The sequence below is a fragment of the Thermobia domestica genome, chromosome 11 (assembly GCF_964235325.1).
Source record: "Thermobia domestica chromosome 11, izTheDome1.hap1.1, whole genome shotgun sequence".
Classification (NCBI taxonomy): domain Eukaryota; kingdom Metazoa; phylum Arthropoda; class Insecta; order Zygentoma; family Lepismatidae; genus Thermobia; species Thermobia domestica.
The window spans coordinates 77,400,941-77,428,102 of record NC_137464.1 but is presented as its reverse complement, the minus strand read 5'-3'; the positions used below and the strand labels follow the sequence as shown (position 1 = coordinate 77,428,102).

At 37.6% G+C, this 27,162-nt stretch overlaps 1 protein-coding gene across 1 annotated transcript in view; it reads right to left on the bottom strand.

The window, feature by feature from the left end:
• Nucleotides 1–21,556, bottom strand: part of LOC145663603 (uncharacterized) — a 177,523-nt gene extending 155,967 nt beyond the window's left edge. The window contains exon 1 of the mRNA XM_081729712.1: nt 21,387–21,556. The gene's annotated coding sequence lies outside the window, so the exon portion shown is untranslated. The remainder of the gene's footprint in view (nt 1–21,386) is intronic.
• Nucleotides 21,557–27,162: the final 5,606 nt, after the last annotated feature.

Genomic DNA, 27,162 nt, shown 5'->3' with positions numbered 1-27,162 from the left:
AAACAAAACAAGATTCTGATGAAAGGAGTATTCTTGCAAATCTACACAAACAATTGAAATTCTTCAGTAATTCGAGCGCTCATTTTGCCGTCTGAAAGCATGGAAGAAACGCAATGATTCATCTTTACATCACATTCGATCCATACTTCTAGGTGGTTCCAATAGGAACCTTGTCACTTGCGCGTCGCACGTCATAATGATTATGATTATAAACATTAATTATTTACAAAATCCAACAGCATGTCCCTTTTCTTCTTAATCAACTATTCCAACTTTTGTACGTAACTCAAACTTATGCTACATTTTTTTTAAAATCACAACCTCTTCTCAGATTTTCGAGAATTCGTTGTATTCTCTCGTCAAGCTTTATAGAATATACTTTCCTTCTCTTTTGCGGTATACCTTGCACTTGCTGTCTCATAAAGGCATGGAAACTAAATTTAGCGTCTTCCTTCAGCACCTTTAACAAAGATAAACACAAACTTCAGACTAGCTGTACCACCTGAAGAAAGGCTAATAGTGACATTAAGGTAAGCATGGACTATGTGTGTATTAGAATGATTTACCTGTAATATAAGCGTTAATAATAATTAGATGCCTAATGACATTGGTCCATTAACTTGTACTGTGATATCAGACTCAAAATCTAATAGGTTTCGGTGGTAAAGCGTTCACTTCTGGTGCATAGGATCCCTGGTTCGATCACTGCTCGCGCTAAGTGGGGTTTGTGGTGGACAAAAACCGTGTGGATGAGTTTTCCCATTTCCTCCCATTTTCTTCATCTTGGCATTTCATTTATTCTCATCATCGCCGTCTCCTTTAGCCTACCCGGCATAATCGTGGAACAAAACTCCAAGGTTTCATTTCATTTTCATTTCAAAATTTAATAGACTCCTGTGTAAATACCTGTTATTTTATTTTTTATTTTTATTTATTTATTTATTTATTGGCTGGGAAATTCATTCCAGTTTCTTACAATAGCGAAACACACTTCCTCCTGCAATTTCTTCTTTCAATTTATATCTGAATATTCTTGCTAACTTTTTTTTATATAACGCTGGGTGTTTCTCTATTTCATCAATTTTTCATTGTCTTTATCACTAATTAAAGACATACATGCATTAGCTTCCGTTGCGAACACTTTTTTCATATTCTACACACGAAACGAACTGTTATGTGAAAAAACTTATAGAAAACATCTATTTTATATATATATATATATATATATATATATATATATATATATATATATATATATATATATATATATATATCTGCTTGGACGTACCTCGGCAACTTTTCTGTCGCCGTCGCCGCAGTGAGCGGACTCCCATAAGACTCAATGCATTTTTAGATGTTGCCCAACTGTTCCGTCGCCAAACTGTTGCCTTAGGTCTACCGCTCACTGGCAACATTTTGTCGGGCAACTACCTTGTTGCTCTGGCTAAATGCATTGAGTCTTATGGGAGTTCGCTCACTGAGGCGACGGCGACAGAATAATTGCTGAGGTGTCGCTAAGCAGGGCGACAGCAAGGCAACAGTTTGGCGACGGAACAGTTGCGCAATATCTAAAAATGCATGGAATCTTATGGGAGTTCGCTCACTGAGGCGACGGCAACAGAAAAGTTGCCGAGATATCTCCAAGTAGAAAGGTAAAAAATAAATGTTTTCTACAAGTTTTTTCAAGTAACAGTTCGTTCCGTGTGTAGCGCGTGAAAAGAAGTGTTCGCAATGGAAACTAATACATTTTTTGATTAGTGACTAACATGTCTTTAATTAGTGATAAAAACTATGAAAAAATAATTGATGAAATAGAGAAACGCCCAGCATTAAAGAAGAAATATATATAAAGAAGAATTTGTGGAGGGAAGTGTGTTTCGCTGTTATAAGAAACTAGAATGAGTTTTCCAGCCAAGAAGAAACAACACTTCCACCCCCTCAAGGTGAAATCTAGATGCAGGTGCGTGGCAACGGACACGCTGTCATAGATAGATAAATATGCTATAAGCTAACCGTGGCAAGTAACACGAAATTCCAATAGTGGCAAGTAACACGCAACGGAAAATTTTCAGATTCTTTAAACGATCTTTCACTTTTTAACATTTTTATACATGATTTCAATCAATTTTATGAATACTGAGGAACTGTTACTTGATCACTGATATTTGTTAAGAACGGAAAATTTTCCGGAAAAGTATAGAAGAAAATTTTCCACCTCACCACGGCTAAACAACGATGTAGGAATAAGTGGAGTATGTTCTTATGAATCGGAAAATTTTCCGTTTCCAAATTTTCCGGAAGCTTTTCATCACTGGCGACAACGCTGTACTTCGCTTCCTCTCACTTCCGCTTTGTTCCCATACCAATAAAAGAATGCTTCTGGCCCCAGAGAAGGCGTTAACTTCTACGGCCCGCCCATCTTCAGATGGAAATGAAATTTCATATATATCAATGGGATTAAAAAATCACTGGTAGTGATCAGTCTTTAAAAAAGAAAAAAATCGTTGGGCTAAGTTTTAACCCCTTGAGCCCCTATTCTACAACTGTTTGAAGTTCGAAAATGGTATTATTCCCCTTGCCTACTTCATTTTTAATATTCCCATACAAACAGCAGCTTGAATGTGTCTTTTTACAAGCCTCATTTTCATACTTTAATTCTAACAGTCATGATTAATCCGATTGGCTAGAAAAGCGGGATTAACTAATCAAGTTCATCACCTTGAAAAGGCCGAACACGTATTTCAGACTTTAATGGTTTCTGATTTTAAAAATGCTCCTGTGTACACTATAAGTCATTACTCGGCACTTAACATATTATCACATCATTAACAAATCATATACAGGGTGTCCACATGAAACCTTCCTGATTACAAATATTACTTATATGGAATCTATTAGTGCCAGAGAATAACGGTTTGCGGTATCTTTAAGAACAACTCAAGCAGTTTTTTGTTGTTGATTGTTAATTGTTATTATTTGTTGCAGGTGTTCAGTAACAAAGTTTTTATGAATTTTTGTTATTTGTTGCACGTGTTCATGAACAGGGATGACAACAGCACAAGAGGGAGCGCAGTGTGTGGTGTGGTTGGCTGAGACTAAATCACTAATTACTGTGCAATGAAACTTCAGACGAAAGTATCAACTCGACCCACCAGACATCAAGACCATTAAAATATGATTTGAGAAGTTTTTAGCCACGGGTAAAGCACGAACGTCTGAGGGAACTGTAAATGAAGTCAGGGCGGCTTTCACTATAACCCCAACAAAGTCAGTCCGCAGAGCGTCATGCGAGCTGAACATCCCACGTTCAACGTCCATAAGGTGCTCCATAAAAGACTGCGTTTATATGCATATAAGGTGCAAATCGTTAAGGCGCTACAGCCCGATGTCCTACCAAAACGAACAAGATTTGCAATGAAGATTCTGGAACGGATCGAGGATGATTCGGATTACTTGGGAAGGGTGATTTTCAGAGATGGGGCAACTTTCCACACATCAGGCAAGGTGAATCGTCACAATGTGATCATTTGGGGTTCCGAACCCCCATACGTTGTTCGTGAATATGTCAGAGATAGCGAGAAAGTGGACGTGTGGTGTGCTTTGGGACACGACGGAATTATCGGACCATTTTTCTCCATGGAGCTTACAACAACTGGTCCCATTTATCTGGACATGCTTGATCGAGTAATATTTTTTCCACAGCTACTCCTTTGCAATTAAGCGTGATATTCCAACAGCATGATGCCTCACCGCACTAGTGTTTAAATTTCGAAGGGATTTAGACCTAACGTTTCCACAGCGATGAATTGGACGCAATGGACCCACTCCTTGACCACCGCGATCTCCCGACCACCGCGATGAGGATATATCAAAGATAGAGTCTACGGCACATATGTACGTGATATTCCTGCTCTTCGTCACAAAATTGATGAAGCCATCAACTCCACCACACCGGACATGCTACAAAACACATGGCAGGAGATTGAATATCGACTGGACAATCTGAGAGCAACTAACGAGGCTCATATAGAAATGCATATACAGACCAAAAAAAAAAAAAAAAAAGAATAGCCCTTCAAGATGCCGCAAACCGTTATTCTCTGTCATTAATTGTTTTCATGCAATTAATATTTTGTAGTCAGGAAGTTTCATTTTCTTTGTAAGCTCCTTCGGCGCCCTCTTCTATCAGCGCCCGGGACAGCCGCCTCTCTCGCCTCCCTATAAAAGGAATTAAGTCTTCTATAATCTGTCTTTGAGTTTTACGTCCCACGGTTATGCGGTTAGGCTAAAGGAGACGGTGATTATGAGAAATGAATGAAATGGTGGAATGAAGAAAGTGGGAGGAAACGGGAGAACCCCGAGAAAACCCACGAGCACAGTGTTTGTCCACCACAAAGTTCACAAGGCGCGGGCTGGGATCGAACCAGGGACCCCAAGCACCGGAGGTGAACGCTCTACCACTGAGCCACCGCGCCCCCCTTAAGTCTTCTATAATAGATACTTCCTAGCTACGGGCCCAGTCTACAGGTTATTTAAATCTGTATTTAACGATGCATACCTCGTTGAAACTATTCTTTGGAAATAAATCTGATCATCACACGTCCTTGATGCTTGTCATGATGCAATATTTGAGTTTGAAATTCTTCGAATGATAAAAGTCCAATTGGACGTAACGGAGAGAGGGGGGAGTACCAAACACTTAAGAATTTCGAACTTTTTCTGAAAGACCGTAAACCACGAACAAAAATTTTCCAGATTAAATAAAAGAATGATGTCTTGTGGTTTAATCAGGTATATTATTTGATCATTATTCTAAATACTAGAGAGTACATGAGCAGTCCCAGATAGCACAGAAAAATTTTTAAAAATGTCTAAAAATTTGCAAAGGCAAACTAAAAAGTTTGCAAAAAATTTGCCTTTTCAAATGAGAAAATTTGCCGGAAGTTCAATGCAAATAACGAAGTTGACGCTGGCTGAGTTTGCAGCAAAGTTGCCTCAGAAAATGAAAACAGCTGCCAATACAAACGAAATGTTTGCGACTGCACAGCAAGAAAGTTTGCCAGGGCTTTGCTGCAAATATTTTGTGCAAATTTTCTTTGACAAAATTTCCGAAAATGAGCTGATGAATTTGCTGAAAACATTAAAAGGTTTGCAGCAACATTGCAGAAAGTGTTTTCACGATCGCAAGATCATGTTTGCTGCAAATTTATAAAGTGAAACCTAACTTTATGAAACATCAAGATTTTTATAATGTGGATCCGTCTTTTCTTAGTGGCAAGCATTAAACATCTTTAGCTACTTGCCAAAGATAAAAAAAACTTACGAACGATAAACGCACAGACAAAGGATATCGCAATTTATCTACTTACTTAACGATCATATCCCTGTACTTTCACACACATTCACAAAATAACGTCAGGCTGCCTGGGTGAATAAAAACATCTGATAAGAGACCAGTGAGTTTATTCTGGAGTCCTCTGATGTATTGGTTTTTCTCGATTCTCACTTCCCGCTTGTTTTGTCACAGTTGATGTAGCGCAGTGAATTCTGGGTACCATGCGCGCGCACTCGGTAATATCATCACATATTTGCTTTCAGCAAGTTTTTCGAAACAAGTTTTTTACAGAGTTGCAAACTGTTTGCGACGGCAAACTTTCAACGCTATATTTTCAAAAAAGATGCAAATTAATTGCAGTGGTGAATTTATTTTTACAAATCAGCGAAAATTTGCAGATCATATTGAAAACTTTTAATAAATATTAAAAAATGTTGCCTTCGCAAACTTTCAGATTGTTTGCTCCACTAAACGAAGCAAAAATTTGCCGCAAGTATTCGTGCTATCTGGGGTTATAGAAGACATACCAAAATTCGGGTTTACCCCACTAATGGGGGAAGTCCGAATGACCTACTTATAGTAATGTAACGTATACAAAACGACTGTGTACACTGTACAATGACACTGTATAGATTATCACACTGACAAAATATGACTGACAAAATATGAATATGACAAACAATATGAATATATAAATATCCTCTTACTCCTATCATTTCCCCCTTTCCCGCTGCAAACCAACAACTTTAACAATGTGTTTACAAAAAAATTAGACCTCTAACTGACTCGTAACGTCTCTGCTTAAATTATTGCGTCATTTTATTTTTGAAATACGAACTCAATATCGATATTTTGTAATGGAGAAAATACGAACGGGTGGCAAGCCTTCTGTTCGCCTTTATCTCACTCTGTGCTTGAGTGGAATATTCCACTTCCTGCCTGAACAAAGGAGAACAATATGAATATAATGTTTCACATTAATAATTCTATCTTCTGCAATGTCAATCATAAAATATTATTGCCAACACCTTAATACTGTTTGTGCTATGTCTCTACAACTACTTATTTACCTTTCTAACACGAAGGTGTCAAATTGTTTCTTTTGTGAATTTTTCTTACACGTACAGAACGTTCTCACACATGACCATTTCTCGTACAAATCCGTCACGTGAAGACACAAATGAGCACTTCAGTCCACTTTGCAGTGTTGCCAGTTTCTGGAAATTGCAGTGTTCGGAATCACCGGTCGCTCGGTTTTACCCCTCGCTCCATTATTTGGTACATATAGCAAGAAGCGTATCATTTTACGCAGAAATGAATATTTTTCTAACATGCGCCAAATCGCATTTACTGTGGTAAATAAAATTCTAGTTTTTGCTTCAATTTAAAATTTCTCTATAATGTTCTGGTTTAAGAGGAAGATTTATGGCAGGTCTCTTCGTGGTTACAGGCCTGTGACGAATCATTTTGAACAAATCATATTTTCTGAAAAAAAATTGAAATTGGCAATAAAACGTTAGGACTGCAACTCCATGTTTGTGTACTCCGACGCAAATGTAAGTTTGTGGGACAATTAACAATGGGAGCAAGCAAGAGCATTTGATGTTAAACTTCGTAGTGACAGTAAAGCTTGAGTGTGTTTCAGAGCTGCTATGGCTCCAGTGAAATGATGTCTGTGTCACATAACGAAGATGGTACCAGGCCCGTAGCCAGCCCCAAAATTTATGGGGGGCCCAATCCAACCAAATTATAGTTCATCACCACATTATAGTTCACTTTTAAGCCTACCCTGTAAAATTTTAGGAGGGGGCCAGTAAAAATTTAGGGGGCCTGGCCCCCTTAAACCCCCTGGATGGTGCCGAACAGAGATCGCATTTCGTAATGAGCAATTTATTGAGTTGCAGTACAGGAAAGATGTAGTGGCACAAGGGATTCTTATGATCAAAAAGCTCACGTTTGCAAAATAGAAACCAAAATGATTCGATGAGCGAATCATTCCCAACCAATTCATCTGATTGAAACAATTGCGGTAAGTGAACCCGTGGAAACCTAAACGATTCATATGAGCAAATCAAATGATCCAGTCATTCTTGAGAATCAGGGTAAATGAATCATTACGTCCATACTTACAATACAAAGAAAATAATTAAGAAAATGTAATAGCTTATGAACTTAATAAACATTACCAGTGAGAGGGAATTTATTTATTGTTACTTTATATTAATCATTATTGACCCAGACAATTTAAGGTCTGAGCTTACAAAAAAAAGGATTGAGAATATTTTGACAGTTACGGATCTCAAGCATGAAAATGAAATTTTAATTATAACTTTAAGACACTATAAAACTTGGGGGAAGTTAAATATGAAAGGCATGCAGAAAAGAAATCTTCCATTAAACTAAGTAAAATCTGAACAGTTGTATACATTAGAAAAGTAACTGAAGTATTGTTAAAGATGTTAACAAGTTTAATTGGATGTTCCAACCTTGTTGCATTTCTTTCCACAGACACTGTGCTACCATCTAACGACAATCCTGTAATTTACAAAGGTAAAATTATTGAAATTTTTCCGCTGTTGTATATGTATTTAGTTCTTTTAAATTCTAGTTACCTTGAACATATGTCCTGATTAATCACGATTGTCCTTTTTTTTCGGAACATAAAATATTGTTCCGATTTGTGTAACGAACAAGACATCTTATTAGAATAACACAAATAACACTATTGAGTTCATTCACGGGCTTCTATCCCACAACACACCAGGGACGTGCTCCCCCAATATTTGTAAAATGGTTTTCGTCTCCCCCCAAATATTTCAAGTATCAGGTTAACTATGAACTAAAAGAGGCTCAACCATGTAGCAATTTGCTACGTTCACAAAAACAATGTTAAACAAAGTGGATATGAAAAAAGTATAGCTCAAAAGTTTGTTTCTAATTGTGAAAAAAAGACAGTCAGTTTTTGGCCCCCTGAAGGTGAAGGCGGAGTAAACTGTAAAGTAACAAACTGTTTTTGTTTAGAAAACAAGCCGCACGGCCAGCTTAGTTTAGCTAATAAAAAATCAATTAATTTTTTAACTATACATTGTTAAGCCACATTTACATTAGTTGTAGGAAACTGTATTGCTTCTGAGTATTCATTTTACATTACCATTTACAGGCACGTAGCCAGGATTTCGTAATAGGGGGGGGTCCGTGACGAAATACCGTGGTAATCACACCAAGGGCTCGACCATTCTAAACTATTTTACTGGCAAGATATATTGGTTCGTTTAGCCAAGATTTCGTAATGGGGGGGGGGGGCATGACATGAAATACTGTGGTTACACACTAGGGGCTCGATCAATTTAAATATTTTACTGGCAACATACCCATATTGATTTATTAGGACAATAAAATGAGGATATGTTAGTAAGTATTTTAATAACAAACTAGGAAGAAATCTCGAGTAAAAGAATATTAAAAAGTATTGAAAAATATGTCTTCCGAGGTCATTCGAACTCGGTTCTTCTTGTCTTCTTTCTTCTTTCTCTTATCTTCGTTTAATGCATCAAAGATAGCAACGAGATCTCTTTTAGCAGTAAAGATATCCTATAAAATGGATTAGTGTTGCCGCGAAATTGCAAATTTCTTTAGTAAGTTTGACTGGAATCTGTTACCAGGCTCATATTATTAGTGATTGTGGACATTTCTTAAGTTCTACCTGAGAGTCTATCTGATAGAACTGGTGGTTTATCGATGGTCATTTGTAGTCCATAGGATTAGCATGGGGCTAGATGGACTTCGGAATACTCCGCTATAATAATATTAATTTTCAACTTGACCCCCCCCCCTGTTTCTTCCACACAAAGCTCATCACAAGAAAGAGTAACCAAACACTTATTGTAGCTTTATATTTTTTAACACAAATTCTTCTTTTTCTCTTTTTTTTGTTTGACCCTTCCTTATTTTTTCATGTTTGTTCCCAAGGGGGGGGGGGGGTCCGGACCCCCCGGACCCACCCCTTGGCTACGTGCCTGCCTTTTATCATTATTTTGTTTTTGACATACACTTGGTATCATTTTAGTTTAACTAAAATTGCAAAACAAGGTTGAACCTTACTGTTTGAATAAACAAACAAACTATAATGTATATGTGTGTGTGTTTTTAGTTTCACATTAAAAGAAAAAAAAAAAGACTATGAAAGGTAAAAACAAAACACACAATTTTTAAAGTTTTTGTTAGCATTTTAAGTAAAAAATGCTTTAAAATGCAATGTCCAAAGACTGTTTTTTTTTTAAATTATTTTCCGGGATAGAACCCCAGACCCCGCTTTCCTGGGGGTATTCCATACACCCCAGTCCCCCGGTAATCTGTTTCCCCAAAGTTTATGTGCTACTGACGCCAATGAGTTCATTAGTAGCTAGGCGTGGGAGACCCAGGTTCAATTCCCGGCGGGAGCTCGTGGTTCGGATCCGTTAAGCGGTGAGTGGCTATAGGTCCACGTCTCATATAGCCACGCTACTGAAAGGGACGTTAAACAAAAAATCAAATTAATCAACAAGTAATAATAGACTATTTACATTTCAAAACCATACTAGAGGGGAGTAATAATAAGTTAATGAAATATCTGTTACATTATAAAAACTTAGCTTAATCTATATATTTATATACAAAGCTGTCTTCTCTGTGTTGTCAGTAGGAATTTGTTATTTTTTAAGCATGCAAATCTGTTATCATTATCCATGGCTTCGCCTGGTCGTCATCAGTTTGCATCAGTCACAGCTGCGCTATTTTTTTCCCTGCTCATCTGGATCTTTACTGCGCTGCTTCCCGAACATTGATTTTGGATCGTCTGTACTATGCTTCTGTTTTACAGCCTCTGCAGATGTTGACGTGATATTCACTTGTCCTGCTGTAGTTGTTGTTGAATTAACTCTGTTATTAAAGATCTTGTTAGATACTGTTTCTATTGCTTTTGATAGGTTTTTGTGTTGTTTCTTAGCTGGTTAATTCATTGTACTGTTTGTGGTTTCGTGATTTGTTGCTTGGTGTTCCTGTAGAGGGCCGTTCGTTGTGCTTGCTGCTAGACCCTATGTCTGAGTCAGTTAAGAGTGGCGGTGGTTTTCTTGCTTCTTGAGAATTTGGTTTCCTTGGCTACTGCCAGTGCTACAGACGTTCTTCTTTCTTAATTCTTTGCAATCTTCTGTGTGCGATTTGCCACAACGGTGGCAAATTATGGGTTTTGTGCACCAGTACTTCAGGTATTCTAACTGATAGCATGTAAGATACTGTTGGTCTCTGGAGTATCCTATAAACTTCTACTCTGTAATGTTTTTCTTGAATTTTGATTGCATATTATATGAAATTGTCTATTTGTGTTAGTTTGTTTGTAAAAACCCTAATCAGTTGAACGGATCCTTTGTCTGTCCTAATGCGGGTTATCTGTCTGATCTTCAGTTTCTCTGAGGTATGATTTAATTTCATTAATGTCTAAGTTGGTAGGGACACCCTTAATGGCTCACGTGATGTTCTCCCCGCCTGGTGGTTGTGTTGTCCTCGCCGGCTCTGAAACTGCTAGCTGCTACTCATGTGTCACTCTTACTTGTTTGCAGAGATATAAATTGGTGTTTTTCTATGGTTGGTGGACGGTGATCCTTCTGCTGTCCTTTTTCAATTTTCACTGCTGGACGGTGATCCTTTTTCAATTTCCACTGTTGTTATAAGTGTTTGGTCCTGAAAAAAGCCGGAGTGATTTGGTTGCTTTCTTTCTTCATTGTGCACCGGAGAGTATCATCTTTTTCTCGTTTGGTGTTCTTTGCTCTTTTGTTTCCGTTATATTATTATTATTATTATTATTATTATTAGTAGTAGTAGTAGTAGTAGTAGTAGTAGTAGTAGTAGTATATTTCACATGTGCTATGATGTTTGAGATCTGACTCTTGATAAGTATGTGAAGTTAAAATCGCAGGTTATGTCACGGCGGCCAATGATGGCTTAGCACCCAAAACAAACCTCTGGCACCCGAAAAGGGGTTTGTCTGTTTTATGTTTAAACATATTTAATAATTACAGCAAATTAAGAATGTTTTTAATAGGATGTGAAAGAAAACACTTAAAGAATAAACCACGTCAACATGTTACAATAATTGAAACAACCTACTTAATCATCCAATTTTGTACTCTCATTTCCTTAACTGGGTGTACCGAGACCTAAAGGAAAAGTTTTCTGCCCAAATCCCAAAAGCAGTCGGAAATTTTAATATTATAGAAATTGCCACTCTTTCCCCCTAGCGTCTTGAAAGTTATACTTTTAAGTTATTTTATTAGTTTCATAGTGCTCTCAACGGGTCGGGTCGGGTCGGGTCGGGTCGGGTTGAAGACCGACCCGACCCGACCCGACCCGACTGACCCGAACCGTGACCCGACCCGACTGACCCGAACCGTGACCCGACGCGACTGACCCGAACCGTGATCCGACCTGATTGACCTGACCCGACAACCCGACCCGAGCTGACCCGATTGACCCGACCCGACAACCCGACCCGAGTAGCCTGACCCGACTGACCCGACCCGACAACCCGACCCTAGTAGCCTGACCCGACAACCCGACCCGTAACCCGACCCGAGCTGACCCGATCCGGGTCGGGTAGGGTCGGGTCAACCCGATCCGTTTGAGAGCACTACGGTCACGACACTGGGTGAACGCCACAATGCACTCCCATTGGGAATTAAACCCGGACCACGTATACCGAAGTCTTACACGTTAACCACTAGCTAGATCAAGCGGGGGATTTGTATATGCATTTTAATGAATATTTGGCACTTTTGAGGTTTGGTTATTTATTTTTATAACTGATACCAATGTCCGACGTGGGAGATTTTTTTTTCTTGCTTTAGTTCTATGTGACGAAATTTTTATTCAAGGTCAGTGTTCTCACGTGCTTGGACGGCAGGGGGTCTTCTCGGAAGGCAGTAGCAAGAGTCTCTTGGCGGAGACAAAAGGAAATCGTTTAACTACAATGATAAGGGTTGAGGAAACAGGAGAACACCTGTGATTTTTTCCAACCCTTCAACTTTCATTCCAAAATAGGTTCTTATGATTCCGGGACCCGTACCACTTTGATTTTTCTTTCTCGGTAATTAAAACGTATTTTACAGTATATATAGTTGCACGTAAGAAGATACATAATATGAATTTTGTAATTTAAAATTTAAAAATACAGTATGATATTTAATTATAAAGTACTAATTTTATTTCATCACTTTCAGCCCAACAAATGAAATTCAAACAATTCGCTCCCTGGGTCTTGGTCATCAATACTGCGTCTTATTCTTTGTCTTGCAGTCAAGTCTTGGTCCTGCATTTCGTAGTCTGCATTTCATGGTGGCCTTTCATGCTATACAAGAGCCAAGAATGCTCGCCTCATCGGTACAAATGAAGACCAAGTGTGATTTTGATTATGGTCTTTCATACTATACGGAAAGCAAGAAAATATGCTCATCGCTACTTGGTGATCACCAAAACAAGGCCAAGAGCAAGATTACTATGCAATTCGTCTTGCATATCCAATCTTTATCTTGTTCTTGTATAGATGTCCTTGGGCTTGGTGAAATAAAACGAAATATTCAGTTTAAGTTCCCTCGATTCTGCACCGAGGCTAAGGGATACGGTGACCATGAGAAATGAATGAAATGGTGGAATGAAGAAAGTGGGAGGAAACAGGAGAACCCCGAGAAAACCCACTACTCGGCGTTTCTCCACCATAAAGCCTACTTAGCACAAGCTGGGATCGAACCATGGACACCATGCACCAGAGATGAATTCTCTGCCACTGAGCCACCGCAGCCCTGCTTGGGCTTGGTCGTCTATATCCAATCTTTCTTTTGGCCTTGCTTAAACAACTTCTAGTTTTGTTCTAAATCCAGACTCCATATTGGCGTGCCAGCTCGCGCCGTGTGGACTTTGTGGTGGACAAACATCGTGCTCGTGGGTTTTCTCGGGATTCTCCCGTTTCCTCCCACTTTCTTCATTCCACCATTTCACTCATCTCTCACCATCACCGTCTCCTTTAGCCTAACCGGCATAACCGTGGGACGTAAAACTAAAGATTTCATTTCATTTTTTTCCATATTGGCGTGGATATTAATATTACAGTCGATTGGTAAAATCAATCTTCCACATTTAAAAATTAAAGTACACACAAGTACAAAAATAAGCATTTACCATAAAAACACTAGCTGCAAATGTTCAAAATACATTTATGGCTTCTATAAAATTAATTGAAAATTGCTATTTTTAATTAGGCAGCTAGTGAAAAACAGCAGCTTTCGACTCCAGCCGAGTTTAAGCTCAACCTAAACTCAGTTGACCAAAGTGAACTGACCCGACTGACCCGACCCGATAACCCGACCCGATAACTCGACCCGAACTGACCCGATTGACCCGACCCGACAACCCGACCCGAGCTGACCCGACCCGACAACCCACCCGAGTAGCCTGACCCGACAACCCGACCCGAGCTGACCCGACTGACCTGACCCGACCCGAGTTGACCTGACCCGACCCGTTTGAGAGCACTAGTTTCAGTTAAAAGTTCAAATACCGAGTTTCACGCATCCAGCTTAAGCAAATCCTTCCTTACTTTATAAACATTTTCTGAATAAAAAGTGGGGACTCGAATATTAAAAAAGTGGCCCCTTTCCCTTTTATGTGTTTTATGGCCTTCAGTTATTTTTAAGTGGAAAGTTTGTACGCCAAGTTTCATTTTACTAACTTCAGAGATTTACAAGTTACACTATTTTTTTTTTTAATTCTTACCCTACCCTCCTTACGATACGTATTTGCAGAAATTGTTTCTTATATCCTGCTTTCGTAAGAACATGATATTGTTAAATAAAAATTTAATGACTCTACTTATAGTAGTATGCCCTGGAAGATAAGTCACTCATTTTTACTTATATATATATATATATATATATATATATATATATATATATATATATATATATATAGATAGATATATAGATATATAGATATAGATATAGATATGAGTACAGACGATAAACACAGTTAATCAAATGAAAAGTTTGTTTCGAAACGGTACTACAACCACTGTTTTTTTTTTTTTTTTTTTTTTTTTTTAGAATTTGAAATTTTATTGGGAACAGAAAGATTAGTGGTACTTTTGCATAAATATGATGATAATTTGTGCCAGAACGCTCTGCAACCATGTTTAAAAACGAACTTTATATTGTATGTGTGCAAACGCTTGAAACACTCCACCCCTGGAACCTGTATTAGGTAGCTTGTACCGGAACTGGCTGACCGGAAGTGACCAATTTCAATACTGATCGTTTTATTTCGCCAAGGCAAAATGATTGATATATATGTTGCACGTGTACAATCATTTGAAATACCTCACCCTTGGAAAATGTATTAGGTACTATGTACCGGAAGTAGTTGGCCGGAAGTGAGTAATACAGTTACTGACCTCTTTTGTTCGTTAACACGAGTTGATTGATATATACGTTCCATGTGTGCGAAATCTAGAAACACTCCACCCCCTGGAAACTGCATTAGATACCGTGTACCGGAAGTGGTTGACCACAAGTGACCAATTCCGGTACCGATCGCTTTCTTTCGTCAAGCCAAGTTGATTGATATATATATTGCATGTGTAATGATTGGAAATACTCCACCCTGAAACTGTATTATTCCCAATTACCCCCTAATTTTGAGACTTTTCTAATGACGAGACATGTTTTCCTAATTGCTGATTTCGTCAGCAGTCGCTGTTTTTCTTGGCCGTTGTTTTAGCAGTCAATGTTATGTACGTAATTTGTATGTGTGACGGGCATATAGAGTTCTTTCGAAGGGGATAGAACCAAAAACATATTTTTAAAAAATACTGAGTTTCACGGCTTTCTTCCCAGGGGGGTGAAGGGATGGTAGTTATGCAACATTTCTTATAAGTGCCTTATTTGAAATATGTAAAACAGTAACAAGTTTACAACACAATATATACACATCTTCTTATGTTCACTCTTAAATGCTGACTTCAATTGCAATTTACAATTACAATTAACAATTACAAGTTTCAAGTGTCAGTTACAATTAACAATTACATTTTCAATTGCACCCTTTACGATTGATAATTAACAATTACAAGTTTCAATTGCCTGGTGACCATTAACAATTAACAATTGACCAAAATTTAATTGCAAATTTTATGATTGAATTCAAAGGCAATTGAAATTAATTGCAAAGGACAAATGGAAATTAATTACAATTAATTTCCAGAGCAATTACTTTCAATTGATTGATCAATTGCAATTGATTTCAATTGATTTTGCTCAACACTGGTGTTAAGACAGTTCTGTGTAGTGGTATTTTCTTAGTAATGTTTGGGACAGGAATTGTTCTGTTCCTCCCAAGTAATATTTAACTGTGTTCAGTTGTAGACTTACATATACCATCTTTGACTTTTATCTCATTAATTCCTATGCGAAATTAATTTTCTGTCTTCTTTGAAATGAACTGGCATTGTAATGAGGTTTTTTTTTCATTGATTTCTTCTTCTTCTTCAAATCTGGTGAAATGTCCTTTCTTTCTAAAAAATTACTTTCTTAAGTTTGATTTAAGGTGATTTTATTTGATTTGATATACAGGTGTTTCAAAACATCTCCGACAACGTTTGGGAGGTGGTTCTCACACCAAGACAAGACAAAAAGTATAGGCCAACATGGGTGCACAAGTGCTTCCTTTCTGAGTTATAGGCTGCTGAAAACTTGAAAAAATGAACTTTAAAGAACTAAGCTATGGGACCTACCGTAGTCGGGTCAAAACTGCACTTAGGAACTAGTATGTGCGCTATCCAAAAATGCATGTTTCAGAATCCTAAGGTACTCACGCAACAATTTTTAAAGAGTAAATTTGGCTACGCGCGTATAATTTGAAGTACTCACCAACCACAGAGCTTCCATTGAAAGGCAGAAATAATATAGTATTACTTCTAAAAGCTCGAGTAAACGGTGAAGGGATGTAAGTTTTTTTTTTTTCTCTGTAAAGGTTTAAATTTCATGTGTTTTTTTCTAGAGAGCTTTCGTGAACGCGGAATTGAACATCCGGATTCTATAGGGCATGGAGTTGATTTTGAATTTAACGTCCCGTTCAGCAGCGAGCTATATGACATGTGGACCTACTAACATGGAATCCGGACCATTTGAGCTCCCGCCGGGAATCGAAGCCGGGTCTCCCGCGCGAAAGGCGGGTATGCTAACCGCTTTGCAAGGAGTTTTATATATATATATATATATATAAGAGAGAGAGAAAGACGGAATACCACGAATAATTTTAGCGACTTTTCATCCCAAATTGAAGTCATGTCACCTCCCACTTAGTAACTTTCCGTGTCAACTTTTTGGCAACACTGTCTACCCCAGCCATAGGAGTTAAATACACTTTTCTGGTTGGTTGGAGTTATCTGTTTCTCGCCATGTAGCACACATATAACACAAAAGAAACATCAGTTGCTGTGGTTTCTCGTAGCCGAGCCAGCAAGCGAGTGAATTAATAATTCAAATGGCTGTGGGTTCAAACCCAGCCCAAAGAATTTTTTTTCATTTTTTTAATTTTCATAACACTTTTATCATTAAAATAAGATGAAAATAATACTTATTAGCCCTTATATGTAATATATAGTGCACAAATTGTAATATTCCACCATTTACCTAGAGATTTCCGATAGCCCTTATAAACAATGACTTTATAAACCATCAGGAAAGCAAGAAATTGGTTAGTATTGGTTAGTGGGGAGTTAGAGACGCACACACAACTTTATTGATTTAAAAAAAAATTAAAAGTGATTTACTTACAGTACTAAACGTGGATGAGCAAGCGTCAGCAAGCGAAGGGAGGTTAGAAGCCCCGCAGGGCTCGTTTTATTCCACCTTTCCTCCCATGATAATACCACGTGACATTACGTCACACTTGGATGGTGCAACTTGGATGTAAATCTAATATCACTCGTTTCCTTGTGACCAACTTAAAAACAGTTGGCTAGGGTAGCGCGTGAAAAAAATATCTTTTTACCAGTAATGCCAACCTCTAACGTTATAAAATCCCATTTCGAGAGGCAGAAATTCCCATCCTGCTCTTGAATTTCCCACGCTCTATAAAATTTTCAAAATTAATGAACTGCGAAAAGTGAAGCTATTGTATATCACTCAGTTTCATGTAAGTGAATTCTGACCTTCCACCTTAATCAAACAGTTTATGAATAAGTAATTAAAGAGAGAGAATTGAAAATGTTGACGAAAACAAATATACATTTTGTTGTTAGAAATTAGTATTTGCATCACTCATTTGTGTCGTAATCTTCGACGGAACGTAACGAAAGTAGATAAAACAAATTCATTCTGTAGTAATTTCGTGTGCAACGATTTGGAAGATAGTTGTTTTTCGTTTGGAACTTCTTATTAAAATACCATAATTGTTGATAAGTTCCTTATTATTATTATTATTATTATTATTATTATTATATTCTCATGTCATTAAATAAATCACTCCCAAGCATCTTACAATAACAAAATTTGACAATTAGAACTGATTTCATGTTTATTCAAGGCTCATTAATTTACTTCCCACCCAAAGAGAAGTTTATTGGCGTCAATGAAGTAATTGTGTGGAAAATCCTATATGTGCTGCCAATTTCTACGAAAAATCCTTTTCTCTCTTTTGAAGAAATTAATGTCAAGAAAATCCCACAAAATGGGATTCCCACGAATTGCTCTTTATAATTGTAGACTGGCTATAAAATCCGTGCTAAGTACCAAAATGAAAATGTGGAATAAAAGCTCAAATTTTCCTTCAGAAATGGTGGCACATAGGCCCACGAGCATTCTTTCGGCGATTATTTGAGCTACTTCCACGATAAATACTAGATAGCCTTGTAATAATAATAATAATAATAATAATAATAATAATAATAATAATAATAATAATAATAATAATAATAATAATAATAATAATAATAACTCTATGGCCTATGGAACCCGGAGGTTCAATGCCGCGTTCACAAAACCTCTCCACTGACTTTTATCCTTAGCTAACTGCATCCAGTTTCTACTTTGTATTCCTATCTCTGCGAGATCCATCTTAATATTGTCCTCCCATCTGCGCCTAGGTCTTCCTAATGGTCGTTTTCCGATTGGTCTTCCAGTCAAGACTTTGAAAGCGTTTCTACTTTTTTTCCATTCTAGCTACATGACCCGCCCACCTAAGCCTCCTAGACTTGACGACCCTAACAATGTTGGGTGAACCATATAAATTATGTAGTTCCTCGTTATGAAGTTTCCGCCATTTCCTATTCCCGTTCCTCTTGGGTCCGAATATTCGTCTCAGGATCTTGTTCTCAAATACTTTCAGTCTATGTTCTTCCCTCAGAGTAAGTGACCATGTTTCGCAGCCATACAGAACAACAGGCATGATTATCGTTTTATATATTTTAAGCTTCAAATTCCTCGACAGAATTCGCGACGACAAGAGATTTTGAACCGAATAGTAACACGAATTCCCTGCTTTTAGTCGACATTTAATTTCTCCGTGAATATGATTTTCATCTGTTAGTATTGATCCTAGATATTTGAAACTATCCACTTTATCAAGAGTATTATTTAATATTTTAACGCGTCCATAATTTGCTGTATTACGGTCCCGACGCACTTCCATGTATTTAGTTTTCGCTGCATTTACTTCTAAACCCATGTCCCTGCAAGCGTTTAATAGTAATAATAATAATAATAATAATAATAATAATAATAATAATAATAATAATAATAATAATAATAATCAGGGCCCGGATCTTGTTGACCTAAAAAATTTTAAAAAGTGACCTATAAAATGACACTAAAATTCCTGTAAAATGACCCTAAAAATCACAAAAATTGACCTTAAAACAAATGTTTTCTCAAACTTTTATTTCATTAAACATTGACATTTTTTAATTTTCATTGGATTTTTAATTAACATTTCTCACTCGTATTCAAAAAGTTTTGTTTCAGTTAGTTGCAGTCCATTGATCATTTATTTCTATTGATCAGTCTATTGTACGGCATTGTAAGTATTGAAAGCGTCAATTCAATCCCGAGTTGAAACTTGGAAGCACTCTAAACAATAAAACTTAGCAAGTTTAGACTACACGAAAACAATAGATAAAAACCCGTTTAAAACCCTTGTACGCCTTCTAGTGCATTTTTAGTTATTCACGTGATCACATTCTTTGTGGTCAATAACCCAAAACTATCTGTTTGGCCACCTACCAACCCTCACCTTTCGTTAACCAGCTACAACTTAGTTTTCATTAGCTTGTTAAGAATGCAGTTTTTCCATTTCAATAGTCAGGAAGTAAGAAAAGAGATTATTCAACTTCTACTTTTCCACATCCGTAAACCGTGTTCATTTAAAGATTTCCTTATGTAGAAAAAAAGAATAAAAAGACCATAAGTGACCTAAAAGTTACCTTAAAATATTAAAAAATGACCTGAAATTTCAAAACAGCAAAAAGTGACCAAAAGTTGACCCTAAAAAACTATATTTTTAGAACCTAGAGTTGATGGATAACGTTTATATTTGAACTTGCCTTGTCCTATGCGTAACAGAAAAAAGTTGACTTGTCAACAAGATCCGGGCCCTGATAATAATAATAATAATAATAATAATAATAATAATAATAATAATAATAATAATAATAATAATAATAATAATAATAATAATAATAATAATAATAATAATAATAATAAACTATAGTAACAATGATTGTTTGAAATCATTTCACCTTAAAATGACCTAAGTATGAAATACTATACGCCATAAGGCACGCTTTTGTTTCCGCTTGAAATCCGAAACATCCGGTCAAACCAAGACGCAAGATCATTGTTTACTAAATGTGTGCATAGACATATTAACCTTTTAATTAGATAGCCACTGAAGACAAATCTATGTCCTTAGTTTAGGCCTATTGTCAGAGCCGTAACTTGTGGGGGGTAGGGGGCAACTGCTTCCCCCACAGGGAAGCTCCCGGCCGTTCGAGGGGGGCCTACTTTAAGACAAAATTTTCTTACTCCATATAAGATACGAACATGAAATTATAAATGAAACAACAAACAGGTTCACTACATTACATAAACAAAACAGCACACAATGTAAGTAAAACAAAAAGAAGTCGTGGGCCCATTTCAGTAAAAAAAAAAGTCTTTTATTAGTTGCACTAGAAATAATTTATTTATTCGTATGGCTTTGAGATTTGTCAATATTTGTCCCCTTAATTAATGTGTCATGTATGGAACGGGCCCAGGATCTCAACTAACGGACCCGCAAACCTTGACGTGCGGGAGGGCCCACAGGCTCCAGGGAGCCCACAAAGAGTAAGGGAAAGATGGAAAGAAGGGGCCTATTTTCGAATTTTGCAGGGTGCCCAAACTTTTTCTAGGGGGCCCAAATATTAATACTTGCCCCCCCAAAAAATATCCAAGTTGCGGCGCTGCCTATTGTAGACCTAATCATTAGAGGTCACAGGTCAATTGCTCCCTTTTGAGTTTGAGATTCATGTACAAATACGTTTTACTTAATAACCTAATAGGCTAAAGTCTCAATGAAAAACGAAAAATTCTATTTATATCGGAAGGTCCTGCCGTCCCCGTTCCTTCCAAGTAAAATCTGAAATGACACTGGTGATCGCGATTTTGCGGTTTCCCTTTAGGTCCTTCTGCAGCACCGAATCATGAAGAACGGAGATTATTACTAAAATGGAATTTGAACTACTCGTCAGCTTTGAATTCGAAAGTTTGTATTCACAAGGGAATTAGAATCTATAACAACTCACAATGAAAGTGAATGATGTAGCCATGAATAAGGCTATTGAAAACATAATTCCCCAAATTTGATCGTTGGACTAGCTGAGAAACATAAGACTCAGCAACGGAACTCTTTGTCATAAAAGTAATGCCCTCCATGCTAACCTTATTTCGCAATATCTAACAAATTCATGTTACAATAACTGATGGTTACTTACCCTCAATTCCTGTCGAAGTCAGCAGAAGATGTCACACAAATGTTTATAATCTGTGCAGTAGAACACAGAGGCGCTACTCGTGAAATTATGGTAATGCCGGAAGTTATGCTCCGTCAAATTTCATCTCCGTAGTGGAAAAAGGGCAACATCCTGAGGTACCGTTTGTCTCGTATGAGAGTTTAGCTGAGTCTGATGTGTGATGGGTGGACCTTGACTAGAACTGCGGAAAAGTTCATCTTTGGAAAAAGAAAACATATTGTTACTCTAGCGTTGCACGAAAGCAGGCTTCAGGCAAAGGGTAATGTACTGTACTTTGTAAAACAGGAATAAAAATGATAATGCTCATTTTTACTTATTATTCCTATGAATAAACTAAATATGGTAAAGTATAGCTAACTCGTTGAAAAGCGCGAACCCTGCTTCGGTTCTCAATGTGGAAACAAGATTGTCAGTGTTATTACAGCGTGATGAGACAAACAAAAAACTAAGAGCCAACAAACTCCGAATATTAGAAGCTAGAAACTATGGAAATGAGATCTGGTGAAGTTTAGCTTTCCTTGTTCAGCACCGAGGCTACATGACAGTTGGACCTATAATTTGAGGTGGAATCTGAATAACTATAATGAGTTCAAACTTTTAATGTTCTCCCACCAGGAATCAAACTCGGGACTACGAGTACCTAAGGCGCACGCGCTAGTCGTTGGACCAACAGAGAGTTACCAAATGCCACTTGTGACAAAATTGTACATGTTACCTTATGAAACTCAAAAGTGGTCTCACAGCCCTTCTGCTAATTCTAACTCGTTTCCAATATCTCGCGGCAGCCTATCTGTAGAAATAACACATAGAAAATAGAATTTATGCTCCCAAAAGCATGAAATACAGTAATGATTATGACAGCACATCACATTTGGTTCATACTCCTAGGCGGTTTTCATTAGAACCTTGTCGTCTGCATTCTGTACAAAATGCACGTCTTCGATTAAGAAAAATTAAAATCTGAATAAAATGCCATTCTTAAAGTTCTGTCTTTATAAATGATATTGATATCCTTCCTATAGTGAAATATGCGTTCCCTCTTACTAGTTCTGAACTCCATGCTACACACACTCACATTTGAAAACGTCCAACACAAATAGATCGTCCACGACATAATATCCCATGTCGTAATTTTTGGATCCTTTATATCTGGTTACTGCAGTAGGGGAATAAGCTCTACACGAGTTGAATTACAAACAGCTTGGTTGCCGAAATAAGCAAATCTTGAATTCTCACCATGGACGGAACAATTGTGAAGGAGACAAGTCATTGGTGGAACAGTTTCAGACTGTTTCAAGATTACCCTTGTGATATGGAGGGCCACCCATAGGTGCCATAAGCTGAAAAGTTTTTGGCAACAGTAGATGAAACACTGAATCTTCTATTCTTGCAACTGATGAAGTTATTAATCACCTGTAGGAAGTTTATGATTTCTTGAGAACAATGCTAGTTAGTTTAGTTACTCTTGACGCAAAGAACTAACGCTAACGCCACTAGTAAGAAGTGCCCAGCTTGAATAAATGTCTAGTTGCGTTTTTAAAATTAATTGGAGTACTTGAATCGATTAAAATATTTCTATATCCATGCATGAAGTCACGAGAAAAATAACCTCAAGCTTTGGCTCTTTGAACCACTGCTTATGCTAATGGTGAAAAGTTTCGACGCTTGGATGCATTTCTAATTTCGTTTTTCGTACTAATATTTGAGGATTCTGAATCCAATGGAATTATTCTATAACATATTTGTCCATGTCATCAAGGAGAAAAGACCTTAAAGTTGAGCTCTGATCTGAAATGATTTCTGGTTTAAGAATAGAAACGATAGTCACTAGCAGGGTAATGAAAATTTTGAGTGCAATGCAACACAAATACGTATTGTGACTGCAAATTATAAATTTTATTGAGAAGAAGAAATGAAACTCCTTTATTTTCTGTGACTTGGTCAGATTCGAGAAGTTACTGCTTTATGCATTTGTTTCTCTTTGGCAAAATTATCACTCAGATTATCAGAATAAATTGTAATTAATTTCTTGATTGCATTACTGCCATCCAAATGTTTCAAATTCACTGTCATCTAAATTCTTAAGTACTTAATGAATCGAATTTTTGTTTCCTTCCTTTATGTATTCTATATTGATTTGAGGCTTCTAAATTCCACCATATTCTCCATTTTCTAATTGATAGTTTAATTCAAATTAATCGCAATGTGGACTACCTCAAACACTTCATTTTGTTTAAATGTTTATTGTAAAAACCAAATCCAATAGTATTACTCGTTAGAACAGAGAGCTGCGATTGACTGTAAATATTCACACTCCAACAAACAAGCGTTAGACGTTTTTCTCTTCTTTCTTTGACGATGCGATGTTAAGTTTGATATGGCGATAAGCTAACGTGTTTCTTCAATCATAAAAGGGAACTTTCTTAGTCAGTGTGGATAGGGCGTTGTGAATCGTGGGTCAGAGTAAATGACGGTGGGTTTTGATGGGTGGTGGGTCAGAGTGCGTGGTAAGTGGGTCAGAGATTTTATCTGGGTAACCGGGTCTGTTTAGGCCATCGGATTTGTCTGAGTCACCGCTTCTGTCTGGCAATTGGGTCTGTCTGGGTCATCGGATGTGTCTGGACTCAGCGTCTGTCCGGGTTACACTGGGTCTGAGAAGTGAGACCCAGAGCTGGATGACCTGGACAAAAGTAATGACTCAAGTGACCCGGTGAGCCATGATCCATTCTTCACTGTATCGCTATCTCAGGAGCATCATTTCAGGTTTGCAGCCCACTTTTATTATTATATTATTGGTTAAATAATGAAACTCAGCGGACAGCTTTTCCCTACTTCCACTAAAGAACACTTGCGTCACCTCCAGAACTCATCTGGTCTTTACCATAGTGGTAGAGGGTTCATCTCTAGTGGGTGGATGGTAAGTAGGTCAGAGTAGGGTATAGTGGGTGGTAGGTAGGTTTGAGTGGGTCACGGGTCACGGTAGGTCGTGGGTCAGAGTGGGTGGTGGATCATCAATCAAGTTTTCGTTCACCCATGCAACTGAACAAATTATGTTCTTACTATTAAATGAGTTTTCATATCGTTGTTTTAAAATGAAAATGAAATCTTTGAGTTTTACGTCCCACGGCTATGCCGGTTAGGCTAAAGGAGACGGTGATGATGAGTAATGAATGAAATGGTGGAATGAAGAAAGTGGGAGAACCCCGAGAAAACCCACGCACGCAATGTTTGTCCACAACAAAGTTCACTTAGCGGGGGCTGGAATCGAACCCGGGACCCCAAGCACCAGAGGTGAACGCTCTACCACTGAGCCACCGCGGCCCTTCATCGTTGTTTTAATTTGCAATGTAACATAAAATTCTGTCCCTGTACCAAACAGTAGTATTGGCGACAGTTTAGAAAAGTCGGTTCTGATTCTCTCAGGGACATCACGTGACCTGATCATGCGGTATGTCGTCATAGCGGTCAATGCCCTATTGATTTTGACAGGGTACCAAGGCCCACGCACACCCCTAAATTTTGGGCGCGGTGCATGGGACCACTCCTTTAAATTTTCGAATTTGCCAAATTTAATAATTTGGTGTGATATTATAAAATCGGGCTACTACTTCTATAAGTTTGGGTGGTTCATTTAGTTTACGGATTTACTCCATTAACGAACTCAGCCAAGGTAATCGTTCTAGTTATCTATTACAAAAAATAAATAAAATAAAATAAAATAAAATAAAATAAAATAAAAAATAAAAAATCGCATCCGTTCAACAGTTATTATGTAGAGTAACGGACGAACGTATTAACAACACAGAAGCCCATGATCCTAATAACTTGTACAGAATCTTGAAACTAGAAAGAGAAGCATGAACTTCGTTCACTGAGTAAGTAACTATCGATGGCTTTGAAAGAAAATTTGTCCATTTATTAGAAGAAGAAGCTGACTGCAAAATGAAAAAAGGAAGGAGTGGCGAAGCGTGAAATTGGTTCCACACAGTAAATCGAGAGATTTAATAATTACAACTTTTATCGTATTACTACAAACGTTGAGCAGACTAGTTATACTATGTTTTCGCATTTGGTGATAGTGGAAATAATACCTACTGCTTCTTACTTCCTCTACCACGCTAAGAACGCGGGAAAAAGGATCTCCTTAACGGTTTGTGTCCAAAGGAATATTTGTAACGTGTAGACATAGTAAAATGCCTTTCATTTTTGCACAGCAAAGCTGGCGGACGTACCTAGTCTGTATCTATAAATAAAACAATTAATTCTCATAATTTCGTGAAAAATCATTGCTTTTTTTTCTACTTTTCGCTCTTCATTTGATTTTTCTCCATAAAAAAAATCAAACACAAGGACAGAAGTCCTATACAGAGCCTATATCTTTCTCTTAGTGATGGAATTGGTCACGATTTTCGACCCCAGAAGACCCAGCGGCAGTCAAATTCATGACTTACCAGAGCCTGTGACCCGGAAAGACCTATGACTCGGAATGACCCGGACAGACTCACAACACAGAGTAATACGATAACCCGGATAGACCCGTGATCTGGAGACAAAACGACGTTATACTAATGTAATTCTAACAAACAGGATTCTCTTCCTTCTAAGTGCCTTTTCACTAAATAGGCCTATAGTTTTCTTTCTTGCTTGCTGTTTGGATCTGTGTGTATCAGACATTGAACTGAAAGACAACTACATGGTTTATCAGACTACAAACGTGTCTGAATCACACACACACACACAAAAAAAAAACTACCTATTTGTTTCTCTTATGAGGTATCGTTGAAGTTTAATCAACCTGTAAAATTGTCTTTTAGTATTGCTAAAACACACCACTGAGCCCAAACAATATTTTGTTAATTCTTTTTTGAATACACTATGATCAAAAACCACGTATCGGAAAACGAATCAATTAATTATATTTGTGAAAACACGAAATATTCAAAACATGGTATCTTGATTAAGAAGAGTCAAACCGAGAATCAATGAAATGAATGTTCGAGCTCAAGCAGTGAACATCATTATTCTACTAGAAAATTCTACAGTAATGTTGCAGAGATGATATTTCACTGCTTCTGAATCGCTGGGTCTGTCTGGGTATTCGGTTATTCTCGAGACACCGGATCTGTCCGAGTCGGGCTGGGACTGAGAAGCGAGACCCAGACCCGAACGACCCGAATAAAAGTAGTGACCTCCGGTGACCATGATCCATTCCTCATTGCGTTCGCTATCTTAGGAGCCTCATTTTAGGTTTGCAACCCAATATTATTATATTGGTTAAATAATGAAACTCCGCGAACAGCTTTTCCCTACTCCCACTAAAGATCACACTTGCGTCATCTCCAGAACTCATCTGGTCTTTACCACAGTGGTAGAGGGATCACCTCTAGTGCGTGGGGTTCCTGGTTTGATATAAGTTTGTGTCAGGTGGGGTTTGTGTTCGATAAACATTGTGAGTGTGGATTTTGTCGGAGTTATCCGGTTTTCTTCCACTTTTTTTCACCCCACCATTTCGTTCATTATCATCATTACCGCCTACTTTAATCCTAGGATCATAACGGTCGGACATTAAAACTCAGACCAAACCAACTGATCTAACTTAGGTTGGAGGTAGATCTTTCTTTAGTTAATACATATGTAAATATTTTCCTATATTATTCGTGGTTCGTAAGTCATTTCTGAGTTATTCGCCATAAAATCTGAGATTGGAATTACCCAAATTTTCGAAGAATAAAAATGC